This window comes from Oncorhynchus kisutch, linkage group LG24, assembly GCF_002021735.2.
Source record: "Oncorhynchus kisutch isolate 150728-3 linkage group LG24, Okis_V2, whole genome shotgun sequence".
In the NCBI taxonomy this organism is placed as follows: domain Eukaryota; kingdom Metazoa; phylum Chordata; class Actinopteri; order Salmoniformes; family Salmonidae; genus Oncorhynchus; species Oncorhynchus kisutch.
In genome coordinates this window covers 23,096,935-23,115,109 of record NC_034197.2, presented here as the reverse complement: position 1 = coordinate 23,115,109, position 18,175 = coordinate 23,096,935, and the positions used below count along the sequence as shown (strand labels likewise).

The window sequence follows — 18,175 nt, the reverse complement described above, 5'->3', positions numbered from 1 at the left end:
CAGGGTTGTACAGAGACAGCCTACCAGATGATACAAAGTGCTCATTGAAACAATTCAGCATTTCAGTTGTGTCATATAAGCAACAGAGTCCTTCAATACACATGACAGTAATTCATTAACATTACCAGACATAGACGTAATAGCCTTCTAAAACCTTAGGGTCATTCAGGTTATCAGTGGTAACAGACAAAATATTCAGATTTGGCCTTCCTGAGAAGAAAAGACACTTGTTTCGTAACTGCCTAAAAATAAGCCAATCAGCATCTGAACATGATTTCCTTGCTTTAGCCCAGGCTAGATTACGGTTGTGAATAATACAAGACAGCTTAGATGAAAACAATGGATTATCCCGCCCTTTAACCCTGAACCTGCGGAATGGGGCATGTTTGTTTACCATTTGGAAAAAAACATAATGAAAGAATTTCCATGCAGTTTCCACATCAGGAATAAGCTCAATCTTACTCCAGTCAAAATAAATCAAATCATGAAAGAAAGCCTGCTTATTAAAACACTTCACATTTCTCTTAAAACGTGGGTTTGTCTTAGGAACCTTAGTATTTCTAACAGCAACAACAGCACAATGGTCACATAAATCATTACAAAAAACGCCAATCGCAGAATATTTATGTGGAACATTTGTCAATATCTAATCAGTCTGGGCATTTAAGATTTGGGCGAGTGGGTGAGCTAATCAACTGGGGAAGATTCATAGAATTACAAAACATTTTTAAATCATCAGACACCGGCTTTAACCAACACCAGTTGAGATCACCAATCAAGATCATTTCACTGTAAAAGAAGTTTAGACATAATGTGCGTCAGAGAAGAAAATGCATCACAGAGAGCAGAGGGGGGTCTATAACAGCCAATCACAGTTATAGAGAGCAGAGGGGGGTCTATAACAGCCAATCACAGTTATAGAGAGCAGAGGGGGGTCCATTACAGCCAATCACAGTTATAGAGAGCAGAGGGGGGTCTATAACAGCCAATCACAGTTATAGAGAGCAGAGGGGTTCTATAACAGCCAATCACAGTTATAGAGAGCAGAGGGGGGTCTATAACAGCCAATCACAGTTATAGAGAGCAGAGGGGTTCTATAACAGCCAATCACAGTTATAGAGAACAGAGGGGTTCTATAACAGCCAATCACAGTTATAGAGAGACCATTTGAAACCTCAATATTCAAAGCAAGAAATTCCAACTGTTTACAAATAGTTTCAGACTTTGCCACAGTTACAGGGAATTTAGTTTTTACATATATAGCTACACCCCCACCTTAACTCAATCAGTGCGATAAACATTGTAACCACTTATACAAATATCCTTATCAAAAACAGACTTGCTAAGCCAGGTTTCAGAAAACACAATTACATCAGCATCGGTTGATTTAGCCCAAATCCTAACCCCATCAATTTTTGACAACTATCAAAATGATAGTACATTTAAATGGAAAATACCAAAACCAGATCTTGATTTAAAATCAGAGGGGGTTTGGAGACATTGCATATCAGGGCCAGGGTTAGGTTGCACGTTACCTGATATCAACAAAAGAAGAATAACTAGGCACCTCTGGTTAATAACCTTGCACGGCTTCTCTTTTTTAAGAGACCTACTGCAAGCGAATTTCCAGACAATACAAAACAGTCATTTAAAACCATTAGACTTGTATGTGTAACTGATAGATACATTTAAAAACTTGAACATGTAGTGTGTATGTAAATTGTTAAATCCTTTGTCTGTAATGTATTTATGATATATCGGACCCCAGTAAGACTTGCTGTCTCCATTGGCGACGGCTAATGGGAATCCTACACACACGAAAATACACACACGATTATCGGTGTGTGCATGCGCGCATGCAGACTAGCTCCAAGAAGTGAGTCTCTCAAACAGCTCCAAAGACTCACCGGGCTCGTATGGACTGTTGAGAGCAGCTCAAATCTCACTGTGGCTGAGGTCATGACCTTGATGATGTCATCCCAAGTTTGGTCTGAAACAGTATTTGGAGTTGTAATAGAAGTGTTAAGTCCAAGGAGGGAGATCACATACCACAACAGTCCCTGATCATACACATGCTACAGAGTTCAGACAAATTTAGAAGACTCACCTTCGACTTGTTCTCCATACTTCGTCTCTGAGGCCTCCTTCATCTGCACTCTTCTCAGTCTGTAGGACAGGGTGAACAAGGAGCCAATGAGACAGACACACACACAGTGGCTCGATGAGATCTCAATAGGCTACATTAGAGCAAACAGCAGAGCAAAGTGATAATTACGGGGACTAAAGCTGAATCAAAATGATAAAAGTAGATGTTCTTACTGAAGGTACTGGGCAGCACTGAGGTGAGTTCCAGGTGTCTTCAATGGTCCACAAACAAGATGCCCCTAGGAAACAGATCAAGTAAAAGAGGGGGCGAAAAAAATGTTTACTTTGAGCAATCAATTTATAAGACAACATGAGAAGTCGAGTTACAGCATGAATTTGGTAGAAACGAGGCCTTTTAATATAAACAACAAAAAAAGAAACAGACCCTTTTCAGGACCATCTTTCAAAGAGAATTCGTAAAAATCCAAATAACTTCACAGATCTTCATTGTAAAGGGTTTAAACACTGTTTCCCATGCTTGTTCAATGAACCATAAACAATTAATGAACATGCACCTGTGGAATGGTCGTTAAGACACTAACAGCTTACAGATGGTAGGCAATTAAGGTCACAGTTATGAAAACTTAGGACACTAAAGAAGCCTTTCTACTGACTCTGAAAAACACCAAAAGAAAGATGCACAGGGTCACTGCTCATCTGCATGAACGTGCCTTAGGCATGCTGCAAGGAGGCATGAGGACTGCAGATGTGGCCAAATTGTAATGTCCGTACTGTGAGATGCCCAAGACCGCGGTACAGGGAGACAGGACGGACAGTTGATCGTCCTCGCAGTGGCAGACCACGTGTAACACCTGCACAGGATCGGTACAGCCGAACGTCACACCTGCGGGACAAGTACAGGATGGCAACAACAACTGCCCGAATTACACCAGGAACGCACAATCCCTCCATCAGTGCTCAGACTGTCCAAAATAGTCTGAGAGACGCTGGACTGAGGGCTTGTAGGCCTGCTGTAAGGCAGGTCCTCACCAGACATACCCGGCAACAAAGTCACCTATGGTCACAAACCCACCGTCGCTGGACCAGACAGGACTGGAAAAAAAGTACTCTTCACTGACGAGTCATGGTTTTGTCTCACCAGGGGTGATGGTCAGACTCGGGTTTATCGTCAATCAAGCAATTTTGACATACCAAAAGACCAGACCTATGCTAGTAATTGTTCCTTGATGCACCATTGCTGGTGAGCTTGCAAAGTATTCTTGATCACCAAACCATTTTTGGAGCTGCATACTAATTTATGGCAATCCGCTCTCCCTACAATTTGGCGTTTGCGCTGCACCCGGTTCTATAGCTGTACAGCAAATCAGCAATCTGTTTGCTTGCTCAGTGGTTTTCAAACTTTGACCCGTGACCTGCAAAAAAAGAGTGGTTCAAAGCTTGCGACCCTGCGCACACACATGCAGTCCCTATGCAAATTAAGCCTGTCATTACAGCCATAAACGGGGATGCATCTTCAAAATGCAAGTTACAGAAATCAACTGCAAGTCATTCATGTTAGCAGTCAATATCAACCAGGGATATCATCACTTCTCTGGAATCCAGAGGCCTACCACAGGACCCAGCTGAATAAACCAATTACATTCTAAACTGAAGAGCATGAATAGTTGATTACTGGAGTCAGGTGTGTTAGCTGGAGCAAAAGTGTGTCACCAATATGGCCTGAGGACTGGAGTTGCCCATGCCTAGCCCTACCTGTATGCAGCCTAGGTTGCAAGATTGGATGGAAAGCATGATCTGTCTCTGTAGTCTTTCTTACTCACAAATGTCCTAATTAATTTGTCGGAATATGTTACATCTTCATCCCATAAGTATTGAAGGTTAGTGCGATGTTCCAGAGACCTTCAGACATATAGCCAGTACCATCACTGAGGTATATAACCCACCCAAACTTTCGGAAATATTAAAAATCACCAGGTAGCTACTGTTGTGGCAAAGATGCATCCGTAGCAGATTGTTAAACACTAAGGTGAATTCAGAATAAGCGGGACACTTTTTGAATTAGCCCAACATGATACATTTCTGAAAGATGTTTCCTAATCACACACAAAAAAACATGTTTAATATCATATTCACAGGAGGCATGACACACCCATCTGTACACTGAGTCAAAACCATATTTTCAGTTTGCATTTGGTAGACAGACAGCAGGTTAGATAAACTGGGACACCATTATTATAGTCCTAATTGTACCACAATGAAAATTTTATTACATTTTGTGTGATTAGGAAACATCTGAGGATATCAGAAAAGCATAATCTGTTGGGCTAATATGTTGAACAGATGCCTGAAGAGGTTACAGAATACTTAAATGCAAAAAGTGTTCCACTTTTTCTGAATTCCCTCAAATAACAGTGTTCATAACAGAACTACATTAACAAATTAAGAGGATAGTCAGTGTTTTCCCCAAGCGCTGTTTACAGTCATTTTCAGATGGGTATTTTAGTTTCGTTTTTTGATGGTACAATGATTCCCTACACTATTCAGTGCTTGTTTTCTCAAAAACTGAAATTGAGCGAACAGTGTTGGATTTTAGCCACCAGGAAATGACAGAGCAATTTCCGCTAGATAACACAGCCAAAGTCTGAACAGCTTTCTCAGTTTTACAACAGATGCTACTTACTAGGAGAAATCAATAGGAGAATATCACAGCCAATCACAAAACTAAGGGTCAGTAACTGTGAAACACTATCCTTCCACTATTAATGTCAGATATTAGGCATCATTTAAATTACAACGCAAAAATGAAATACAAATCCTGTGTAGCACCAGAGAAGTCTGCAGAGCCCCTCCCGCTGAACAAATGCATCTTCTAGCCATCTATTGACAGGACTGGCAGCTCTCAGTCACAAAGGGAGCAATGTCCCGCCTCTCGGTACCTTGGTGTGTGTGTGTGCGTTGTGTGAGCTGTAGTTGAAGTCTAATTTCTACACGGAGAGCATTCATTTACACGTCCCATATAATGTGTTAACGATGAGTTGAAATCCACAGCCTATTGTTTTCAGGCACATTAATACATTTTCTTTCGCGAGCAGGGTCCAACGTTAATGATGGCCAGCACGGGACAGTAAAAGCGTGGATCGGGACCATGGTGCTGCTTGAATGAACTGCCAATCATATTGCTCAAATACAAAATGGCATGACATTTACATGTGTAGTCTTCAAAATGGTAGACTGCGGCAGAGCAGGCACATTTTGAACTGGACATTTCGCTGTGTATTTCATGTGGAAAAGTGCATTCAAATGTACCTGACACCAAAACAGAGCTTGTTTGTCAACAAAAATCCCACGGCCCGGGGGATCCTGGCTGGCTACTCCCATGTTCTTGTGGTAATCTCTCTTTCCTCCACTTTAGCTATGGCTGGTAAAGCAGGACAACTAAAAAAATACTGAATTACAAAATTTAAACATATTGGCAACTTTTTGTATTTTGATGCACCAGTATGTACATTTACATCACAATTTGGCACAGTGCATTATAACCCTAACATCAAAACAGAAGAAAGCTGTCACTGATCCTTACTGTGTGCTACGCAGGGAAACCAAGATTCAACTTGCTGTTTGAAGCTTGCTCTGCCCCCTCTGTCACACTAATGAAGTGATGCGATTTTTATGTGGTTTCTCTGCAAGGGCTTAGTAACCACCGTTTAGATTTTCTCTTGTCAGATCAAGAAATAAACGTCTCAGGATTAAGCTGTCTCAGTTTATATAATGTCCCACTCTTTCTGAATTCACCCTAATTTATATGGACAATATTAAGTCAAATCAAGACGTGCAACTTTTCTGTTCTGAAGCACAAATTATGATTAGATTTTAGATTTTTTGAAACAATAATTTTGGTGCAATAATGTAGGCCTAGGTTAGTGACCTGATTGAATAAGCAAAAGGTATGATACAAATGGTTGGCTATATGTAGCCTATTAAAATATGTAGAAAAAAATAATAATTCCCCATTCAGTTTCACACTGCCAACCCCCCAAAACCTCACTGCGCTAGCTCCCCCGACCTGTGGTGATTGACAATTTGCTGGTCCAATCAGAGGTCTGAGAGTATTTCACTAGCCAATCAGTATTTTTGTAAGTGCAATACTGGCTGCATTCCAAATATGTAAAATACACACCCTCTCCCATCAGCCCTCAAATTAAGTGAATATCATGACTTATGATGAATTGACACCTGCAGGGCCCGAGAATAATGAATGCATTTTATAATGGACCGCCCTTGCCCGGAAATGTGTCACTCGTTTGTCCCACAGTTGTGCTTTCAGTCATCATGGAACCACCGGTAGCTGTTGTGTGTGCTTTATATGCGTTAGAGTCAATTATGATTGCATTTCATATATTGGCTAGAAGACAACGCATTCGCAGACATCGAATGCTAACCATCTTGACGATATCAGGTAAATCGAAAATGACAATGTAGAATAGAAAAGTGATGTCAGGGAAAGTTGTATGCACTAGCTAATGTTTCCAAAAGCTAACCAAACAAAAACATCATTACTTTCACGATACGCATTTGTGCTGTCATGTGCATTATTGGCACAGTTTCTAATTTACTTATACTTGTATGTCGACTTCTCCATATTGATGTTGGTTTTACATTTTGGCTGACTTTTCATAGCGAATGTACAATCATCGCAAATTGAATTATGGGGCGTTACAGGCCCCGGAGTGAACAGGATTGTAAACTCACAAACAGGGGCTGAAGGGGCTTAGGTTGCCAACTTCCTTTACTTGGCTAATCGTTTGGACCGTTGGCAAAGATGGCCCTGGGGATTCCCCCAAGGGCATAAGGTGAGGGTAAGAGGAGGAGGGTGTGTTTTATGTGTTTGAAACGCAGCCATTGTCTCTGGCTGCGTGGAGAATAATCCATGTAGATTCTGTGCCACAAAATGAGTGACTAAACGTTAAAAAACCTGGCCAAATACTTTCAAGTCATCCGTCTCAAGTCAAAGTCCCGAGTTTTAGGCTCCAAATCAAGTCTCAAGTTTTAAAAAAAGTAAACTCGAGTCAGACTCCAGTCCAAGTCATGTGACTTGAGTCCACACCTCTGGTCCAAGCTCTCGGAAAGGTTTGGGAAAAAAATCTGTCACAAGTCTTGGTGTTTTAAAAGGATACAAGCTGTTGTCACAGTGAGGCCTGATCACACTATTTTCATTCTTCTTAGAATGATTCAATCTCCAAATTAAGAGGTGGCCTTGTTCTGTCTGACAATATTTGTATACATTGTGAATGAAGAGACTGATGAACAGCCCAGCATGGAATTGACAGAGGCAGGGAAAACACACTCTTATTTTGTATTTTTACCAAAAAGCGACTTTGAGAATCCTTCCACAGTCACATGCAAGTAAGACATTTTGATTTCTATATATGATTACAAAGACCAGATACTGAGCTTTTCAAAACCCTTACATTTGCTAAACAACAAAAAACGAAATGCTCTTTCAAAATATAACTTATTCTTGGGATAATCGCAAGTCCATCCATTTCTCAAGTGAGCATTCGCAAGACAAAAGTATGTTTGTCGAATATATTCTATTTTGATTGTATTCCGTTATATTCTTACTATATACACCATATACTGAGTGTACAAAACATTAAGAACACCTTCCTAATATTCAGTTGCTTTAATCCTCAGAAGAGCACCAATTTTCCGGGGGCATGGACTCAACAAGGTGTTGAAAGCATTCCACAGGGATGCTGGCCCATGTTGACCAATGTTTTACACAGTTGTGTCAAGTTAGCTAGATGTCCTTTGGGTGGTGGACCAGTCTTAATATACACGGGAAATCGTTGAGCGTGAAACCCAGCAGCGTTGAAATTCTTGGTACAAACTGGTGCGCTTGGCACCTACTACCCCGTTCACTAAATTCTTTTGACTTGTCCATTCACCCTCTGAATGGCACACATAGACAATCCATGTCTCAACTATCTCAAGGCTTAAGAATCATTCTTTACCCGGCTCCTCCCCTTAATCTACACTGATTGGTATTCATCACGGCTATTCTAGTGTTAAATAATTCAAATGCTTTGATGTCTGTCCTATCATTAGTATTGTATCCTCTGCATTATTAAATCGGTGACCAACATACCTTGTTGGCAAGTGGGATTTGATGGTTTTTGTAATATAAAGGAGTAACATAACACATTACCTTGCACAGAAAGTAGTATTGTAATATAACACATTATTTTGATTGAAAGTTACGAGCAATACGTCATATTTTACAAGTAACGAATCCCAACACTGAACATATGTGGTTGCAGCAAGGATAGGTTTATAAACTGACTTTGGATAAAGTAAAGTTGGAGCAACAAACCAATTTCTTTTTCATTTACAAAAATTGGTGCACCTCTACTGGTTAGTCTGGGGAGGTACAGTTTGTCATCATGTGGTAGTTAATGCGTTGTTGCGTCAAACAAACCTGTGTCACTGTTGCACCACTTGCTCTCCACAGCATTGCTATCTGCTGCTGACGGAACTCATCCTGACAGGAAGTGACATGTACTGCGGTTGCCGTGGATACCTTGGTCAATAAGAGATGTGAAAAACATGAGACCCTACTCTTTAGTATTGTATGAACATACACAACATAGCAGCTATAGTAGTACACGGCTGTAGCTTGATGTTTAAAGTTTGGGGGGGGGGGGGGGAAATGGTACTCACAGTGCAGCCTGCAGTAGCCCTGTCCAGTTGGGCCAGATGAGACACACTGTCCCTTTGCACCGAGGACAAATCAACAGGATTATGGGTTACAGACTGATCCTATAGACTGTTAATCTCTGTAGGTTTACTTATGAAACTTACTTTAATGTAGTTTAGATATCTAACGGTGACCTCCCTGACCTCCCACGGTGACCTCCCTGTGAAAGAAATCAATTTCATTGAGCAATTTGACCCTACCATTTGCCAATGCATTCGGGAAAGTATTCAAACCCCTTCCCTTTTTCCACATTTTGTTAAGTTACAGCCATATTCTAAAATTGATTTAATTGTTTTTTCCCCTCATCAATCTACACACAATACCCCATAATCCAAAGTGAAAACAGGTTTGTAGAAATCTTTGCAAATGTATTAAATTAAAAACATACCTTATTTACATGCAGACCCTTTGCTATGCAACTCAACATTGAGCTCAGGTGCATCCTGTTTCCATTGATCATCCTTGAGATGTTTTTACAACTTGATTGGAGTCCACTATGGTGAATTCAATTGATTGTACATGATTTGGAAAGACAACACCTGTCTATATAAGGTCCCACAGTTAACAGTGGAAGTCCATAGAGCACCGAGACAGGATTGTGTTGTAGCACAGATCTGGGGAAGGGTACAAAAAATGTCTGCAGCATTGAAGATCCCCAAGATCAGTGGCCTTCATAATTCTTAAATGGAAGATGTTTGGAACCACCAAGACTCTTCCTAGAGCTGGCCGTCCAGCCAAACTGAGCAATCAGGGGAGAAGGGCCTTGGTCAGGGAAGTGACCAAGAACCTGATGGTCACTGTGACAGAGCTCTATAGTTCCTCTGTGGAGATGGGAGAACCTTCCAGAAGGACAACCATCTCTGCAGCCCTCCACCAATCAGGCCTTTATGGTAGAGTGACCAGACAGAGGCCACTCCTCAGTAAAAGGCATACAACAGCCTGCTTGGAGTTTGCCAAAAGGCACCTAAAGGACTCTTAGACCATGAGAAACAAGATTCTCTGGTCTGATGAAACCAAGATTGAACTCTTTGGCCTATTAAGCATCACATCTGGAGGAAACCTAGCACCATCCCTATGGTGAAGCATGGTGGTGGCAGCATCATTTTGTGGGGATGTTTTTCAGTGGCAGGGACTGGGAGACTAGTCAGGATCAAAGGAAAGATGTACAGAGAAACTTGATGAAAACCTGCTCCAGAGCACTCAGGACCTCAGTCTGGGGTGAAGGTTCACCTTTCAACAGGACAAGACTCTTAAGCACACAGCCAACACAACGCGGAATTGGCTTTGGGACAAGTCTGGGAATGTCCTTGAGTGGGCCAGCCAGAGCCCGGACTTTAACCCGATCAAACATCTCTGGAGACCTGAAAATAGCTCTGCAGCGACTCTCCCCATCCAACTTGACAGAGCTTGAGAGGATCTGCAGAGAAGAATGAGAAAAACTCCCCAAATACAGGTGTGCCAAGCATGAAGACTTGAGGCTATAATAGCTGCTTCAACAAAGTACTGAGTAAAGGGTGTGATGTGATATGTTTTTTATTTTTAACACATTTGCAAAAATAATCAATGAAACTGTTTTTGCTTTATAGTGATAAGGTATTGTGTCTAGATTGATGAGGGGAAAAACTATTTAATCATCCTTAGAATAAGTCTAATGTAACAAAATGTAGAAAAAGTGAAGGGGTCTGAATACTTTCCCAATACACTGTATGGGTTATTCATATGTTAAGACATTTACAACCAATCCCCTGGTCAAAAGGTCAATGTTGTTTGTCTCACCTGTACAGCTGCCCAGGCTGGGGTCATACCCTGGCAGCTGCTCCTCCTGAAACACCCTCTTCAAGTTCACCCTGAGCATCTCCTCTTTATCTCCATCTGTATTCTTTCCTTTACTCTCTCTTCTTCCTCCATCTGTCTCCTCTCTTTCTCTGTACGGGGAATTCTGTAAAGCCTCCTAAATGTTCTCCTCCCTCTCGTCATTGGTCCAGCTGATTGGCACTGTGGGCCAATCGATGCCATGCAATCGGTATATGATATAGTGGTAAAGCAACACCCTATATCTATGTAGTCTATCACATATTTACGTGCACTTAACATACAACTCAGCAGATACATACAGTACCAGTCAAATGTGTGGACTCATTCAACGGGTTTTCTTTAATTTTACTATTTTCTACATTGTAGAATATTAGGTGAAGACAATCAAAACTATGAAATAACACATATGGAATCATGTAGTAACCAAAAAAGTGTTAAATCAAAATATATTTTATATTTGAGATTCTTCAAAAGTAGCCACCCTTTGCCTTGATGACAGCTTAGCACACTTGGCATTCGCTCAACCAGCTTCACCTGGAATGCTTTTCCAAGTCTTGAAGGAGTTCCCACATACGCTGAGCGCTTGTTGGCTGCTTTTCCTTCACTCTGCGGTCTGACTCAACCCAAACCATCTCAATTTGGTTGAGGTCGGCAGAATGTGGAGGCCAAGTCATCTGATGCAGCACTCCATCACTCTCCTTCTTGGTCAAATAGCCCTTACACAGCCTGGAGGTGTGTTGGGTCATTGTCCTGTTGAAAAACTAATGATAGTCCCACTAAGGGCAAATCTGATGGGAAGGAGTATCGCTGCAGAATGCGGTGGTAGCCATGCTGGTTAATTGTGCCTTGAAATCAAAATAAAAATAACTGACAGTGTCACCACTGCACACACACACACCTCCTCCTCCTCCATGCTTTAAGGTGAGAAATACAGATGTTGAGATTAGAGGTCGACCGATTATGATATTTCAACACCGATACCGATTATTGGAGGACCATAAAAGCCGATACCGATTAATCCGCCGATTAATTTATTTATTCTAATGACAATTACAACAATACTGAATGAACACTTATTTTAACTTAATATAATACATCAATCAAATCAATTCAGCCTCAAGTAAATAATGAAACATGTTCAATTTGGTTTAAATAATGCAAAAACAAAAGTGTTGGAGAAGAAAGTAAAAGTGCAATATGTTCCATGTAAAATATGTGCCATGTAAGAAAGCTAATGTTTCAGTTCCTTGCTCAGAACATGAGAACATATGAAAGCTGGTGGTTCCTTTTAACATGAGTCTTCAACATTCCCAGGTAAGACGTTTTAGGTTGTAGTTATTATAGGACTATTTCCCTCTATACCATTTGTATTTCATTAACCTTTGACTATTGGATGTTCTTATAGGCACTTTAGTATTGCCAGTGTAACAGCATAGCTTCCGTCCTTTTCCTCGCTCCTCCCTGGGCTCGAACCAGCAACACAACGACAATTAGCGCGCGCTAAATAGCTAGCCATTTCACTTCGGTTACACGAGCCTCATCTCGGGAGTTGATAGGCTTGAAGTCATAAACAGCGCAATGCTTGACGCACAACAAAGAGCTGCTGGCAAAACTAACGAAAGTGCTGTTTGAATTCATGTTTACGCGCCTGCTTCTGCCTACCAACGCTCAGTCAGATACTTGTATGCTCAGTCAGATTATATGCAACGCAGGACATGCTAGATTGGATCCCCCGAGCTGACAAGGTGAAAATCTGTCGTTCTGCCCCTGAACAAGGCAGTTAACCCACTGTTCCTAGGCCGTCATTGAAAATAAGAATGTGTTCTTAACTGACTTGCCTAGTTAAATAAAGATTAAATAAAAGATGTAAAAAATGTTTTAAAAAAAAGATTGTTGTGAAAAGTTGAAATCGGCCCTAATTAAATCAGCCATTCCGATTAAATCGGTCGACCTCTAGTTGAGATCATCCGTTCACCCACACCGTGTCTCACAAAGACACAGTGGTGCTAACCAAAAATCTCCAATTTGGACTCCAGACCAGAGGACAAATTTCCACTGGTCTAATGTCCATTGCTCGTTTTTCTTGGCCCAAGCAAGTCTCTTCTTCTAATTGGTGTCCTTTAGTAGTGGTTTGTTTGCAGCAAATCGACCACGAAGGCCTGATTCACACGGTCTCCTCTGAGCAGTTGATGTTGAGATGTGTCTGTTACTTCAGCTCTGTGCATTTACTTGGGCGAGGCTGGTAACTCTAATGAACTTATCCTCTGCAGCGGACCTGTGGTGGTCCTCATGAGAGACAGTTTTATCACAGAGCTTGATGTTTTTTGCGACAGCACTTGAAATCTAATCTGGATTGACTAACCTTAAAGTAATGGACTGTTGTTTCTCTTTACTTATTTGAGCTGTTATTGCCATAGTATGGACTTAGTCTTTTACCAAATAGGGCCATCTTCTGAATACCACCTCTACCTGAAACGCATTAAGGAAAGAAATTGCACAAATTCACTTTTAACAAGGCAGACATGTTAATTTAAATGCATTCCAGGTGACTACCTCATGAAGCTGGTTGAGATGCCAAGAGTGTGCAAAGCTGTCAGACTATTTGAAGAATATCAAATATATTTAGATTTGTTTAACACTTTTCTGGTTACTACATGATTCCATGTGTATTTTCATAGTTTTGATGTCTTCAATGTAGAAATTTGTAAAAAATAAAGAAAAACCCTTGAATTAGTAGGTTTTCTTAAACTTTTGAAAGGTTGTGTAGGCGTGTCCAAATTTGGCTATGGTAGAATAGTAATCCCCTTACTCACCCCTGTCTCCTCAGTAGCGCCCCTAAGTGGTCAGTCAGCAGCACATTGCGTAGTTGCCCCAGCGTGAGGGTATCAGGGGAGGGTACATTTGGTTTGGGGTGCAGGGCAGGGCAGTTGAGCACCACATACCCCTGTCTCTGGCAAGGAGGCTTCAGGTACACCGACACGTCACTCAGGACCTTCTGAAACGCAGCAGTCCGGTCGACCCACACCCGCAGCCCCTCTCCTATGAGTTCCCCTCCAGCCACAGGGAGAACCCCTGTCCCTCTCAGGGACTGCACTCTAACCATCACCGCTGGGGGAACCTACACACAAACACATCGCACTTACAGTTGAAGTCTGAAATTTACATACACCTTAGCCAAATACATTTAAACTAAATTCCTGACATTTAATCCTAGTAAAAATTCCCTGTTTTAGGTCAGTTAGGATCACCACTTTATTTTAAGAAGGTGAAATGTCAGAATAATAGTAGAGGATTATTAATTTGAGCTTTTATTTCTTTCATCACATTCCCAGTGGGTCAGAAGTTTACATACACTCGATTAGTATTTGGTAGCATTGCCTTTAAATTGTGTAATTGAGTCAAACGTTTTGTGTATCCTTCCACAAGCATCCCACAATAAGTTGGGTGAATTTTGGCCCATTCCTCATGACAGAGCTGGTGTAACGGAGTCAGGTTTGTAGGCCTCCTTGCGCACACACAACTTTTCAGTTCTGTCCACAAATTTTCTACAGGATTAAGGTCAGGGCTTTGTGATGGCCACTCCAATACCTCAACTTTGTTGTCCTTAAACCATTTTGCCACAATTTTGGAAGTATGCTTGGGGGTCATTGTCCATTTGGAAGACCCATTTGCGACCAAACTTTAACTTCCTGACTGATGTCTTGAGATGTTTGCTTCAATATTCACATAATTTTCCTCCTTGTGATGACATCTATTTTGTGAAGTCTGCCAGTCCCTCCTGCAGCAAAGCACCCCCACAACATGATACTGCCACCCCCGTGCTTCACAGTTGGGATGGTGTTCTTCAGCTTAAAAGCCTCCCCCTTAATCCTCCAAACATAAAAATGGTCATTATGACCAAACAGTTCTATTTTTGTTTCATCAGACCAGAGGACATTGCTCCAAAAAGTATGATCTTTGTCCCCATGTGCCGTTGTAAACCGTAGTCTGGCTTTTTTATGGCGGTTTTGGAGCAGTGGATTCTTCCTTGCTGAGTGGCCTTTCAGTTTATGTCGATATAGGACTCGTTTTACTGTGGATATAGATACTTTTGTACCTATTTCCACCAGCATCTTCACAAGGTCCTTTGCTGTTGTTATGGGATTGATTTGCACTTTTCACACCAAAGTACGTTCATATCTAGGAGACAGAAAGCGTCTCCTTCCTGAGCGGTATGACGGCTGCGTGGTCCCGTGGTGTTTACTTGCATACTATTGTTTGTACAGATGAATGTGGCACCTTTAGGCATTTGGAAATTGCTCCCAAGGATGAACCAGACATGTGAAGGTCTACAGTTTGTTTTCTGAGGTCTTGGCTGATTTCTTTTGATTTTCCCATGATGTCAAGCAGAGGTACGTAGTTTGAAGGTAGGCCTTGAAATACATCCACTGGTACATCTCCAATTGACTCAAATGATGTTAATTAGCCTATCAGAAGCTTCTAAAGCCATAACATAATTTTCAGGAATTTTCCAAAGACATATGCACTATCACACACACACACGGTCAAAAACTATTGCAGTAATAGCCTTCTGCCTGTAGTGGTATATGCTTCATTTACCTCCTGCAGGACTGTGTGGTGTTGTATGGACCGATGCCATGTGGAAACACGGTGGCACATTTTGCAGGTTGACCCACATTGTATTTGTATTTGGTTAATAATACTTGCCGCAATGTTTAAATGTTATGTCGATGATGGCAATGCCAACAGTCTCAAATATGAAAATGTATGAATTCAATTTCGTTCACAATCATCAAGTGGAAGTTGACAGTTTGGGGTTCATTTTGCCTCCACATATCTCTCGAGTTCAACCTGTCAAAGAGAAAAGCGCGTGTTGTCAACTGCATATCTGTCAACAGATACATTACAACCAGTGCACCAACTGCAAAACAATTCTAAGGGAAATTACAATGGGGTTATACGAGACTTAAATAACTATTAAGCTAACGTTAGTTAGCTAACTGTTAATCTAACGTTAACAGACCGACCTGTCCGTCTGCATAAAGCGTATTCAGCACCGTGGTGGGTGACAAGTCCCTGTTTAGGAGATTCTTAGCGCTGCTTTCTTTGAACCAAAGCTTCTCCGGCTCACTCGAGATTCTGTCCCCGCTACCCAGACCATTAGCATCAGGAACATTTTCAGGCTCTCCCCGTAGTGCGGAGTGGGTGATCCGAAATGGCGTCTCCTCAATGTTCTCCATCACTAACTCACAACCTGGTCATCACTTCAGCTGAGCTATACGGTATCGTAGTACTTTCTGCTTTATGACAGCTAGTTTTTCAAATAGAAAAACATGCGTTCAGTTGATCCAGTTAGTCAGTCGATATCATATTGGCTGTAAATGACTGCATAATAATCACAACGCGGAACTGTAGAGTGCACATGTTGTTTCCCCGAATCCCGTTTACTTGTGAAGTACGGCAAAAGCGCGAGTTTAGGTCCATTTTATGTGTGGCAGGGTTGCCTGTTCAGCACAATGTATGAAACTTAAATGAACTTTCTGCAAACATTAAGTGGTAGACATGTCGTAGATGTTAGAATTAGTTTATTATATGGCTTCTCCTACTTTTTTAATAATGTCATGGTCTCTGGATTAATTCAGATCAGTGGCAAGTGGTGCAGAGTTTACCTGTTTAGCTATAAAATATGTTTTTTTGTTGTATGTTTTGCATGTTATTTTGGCATTAATACGTCAAATATCAGTTTGCAAACAATGTAAAAAATAATCATGATTAAGTTAATAAAGCTGCATACAAATATGATCTATTTTTTGCTTTCTTGAGTAAGGCAGGTTTTTCAGCCTAGCCCAGTAGAAAATACAAAGCTACGGGTTGGTAATGTTCTCTAGTTGCGCCGTGATTGGCTCAGTGTTCTGTCACTCATGGGGACACTATGTCGGAGCAAAATTGTGACGTAGAAGTCCGTCACTGGCCGCGGGCAGCATTTGGTTCTTTAACGCACACACATATTCATCACTCCTCCCTGCGCCATTATACCATAAGTTAACAATGTGGGTCGACACACAATTTAACTTCTGTCTTGGTGCATGCATTTCACACTTGTCAATGTTCATATTTGAGAGATACAATAATTATTATACTTATCAATGTTGTGGATGAGCGCATTGTTTGTTTGTTCTGTTCCTCTCTCTCCATCTCTGTAGCTTCCGGGTATGCTGGAAAAGGACCCGAGCTAAGGGAACTGGGTTGGCTTTATAGTGCCTGTCCCAAATGGCTCATTAATGCATATTGAAAGATATTGTCAGTAGTTCCATTACCACTCCAAAGATAATCAGTGCTCTTGTTCAGCTCTTCTCTCGTGTAGGAATCCCAGATGAAATCCTGACGGACCAAGGGACAAACTTCACCTCGCGACTGATGGTTCAACTCCACCGACAGCTGGGCATTAAAGGCTTGAGGACTACTCCATACCATCCCCAAACGGATGGGCTCGTAGAGAGATTCAATCAAACGCTCGCCACAGAGAGTTTGAGCCAGGACAGAAAGTCCTGCTCCTCCTTCCCTCGTCTACCAGCAAGCTCCTTGCGCAATGGCAAGGACCGTACCTAATCAGGAGGAAGATGGGCCCAGTGACCTACGAGGTGCTGCACCCGGACAAGGGTAAGAGGAAGCAAACCTACCATGTGAACCTTCTCAAGGCCTGGGAGGAGAAAGAGGAACTCTCCAAAGGAAAGTCCTTTCTGGTCCGCAGAGTAGAAGAGGATGAGTCGGATGGGGTCACAGAGGCATGGAAAGAACGAGCAGAAGTCATACTGGCTCACCTGGAAGAAGACAAGCAAGATGAGCTGAAGCAGCTGTTTGGTAAGTATCCGGCCCTCTTCAGTCAGAGACCAGGAAGAACCAAAGTCCTGGAACACGTCATTCGTTTGAAACCTGGCCAGAACCCTGTCCGCCAGCATCCTTACCATGTGCCTGAGAGGCTGGTGGTAGCCCTCAAGGAAGAGGTCCACACCATGATAGAGATGGATGTTGTCGAGCCATCTTCAAGTGAATGGAGCAGCCCTATTGTCATTGTCCCAAAGAAGGATGGCTCTTTGCGCGTCTGCATGGACTTCCGTAAGGTGAATGCCATCTCCCAGTTTGATGCCTATCCCATGCCCCGCATTGACGACTTACTGGAGAGAATAGGTAGAGCTCATTACATCACCACATTGGATCTCTGCAAAGGGTACTGGCAGGTGCCCCTGGATGAACAATCCAAGGCCTACACTGCATTCCGGACGCCAATGGGCCTGTTCCAGTTCAAGGTCATGCCGTTTGGCCTTCATGGGGCCCCTGCGACTTTCCAGAGGCTGATGGACAAGGTCCTCCAGGACTGTGACGATTACTGTGCTGCTTACTTGGACGACATGGTGATCTACAGCCACTCCTGGGAGGAGCACATACAGCATATTAGCAGCGTCCTGGGGAAGATCCATGAAGCAGGCCTCACGCTTA

General features: G+C 42.0%; 1 pseudogene; it reads right to left on the bottom strand.

The window, feature by feature from the left end:
- Positions 1-1,109: 1,109 nt before the first annotated feature.
- On the bottom strand, positions 1,110-16,634 carry LOC109869533 (DALR anticodon-binding domain-containing protein 3-like; annotated as a pseudogene).
- Positions 16,635-18,175: the final 1,541 nt, after the last annotated feature.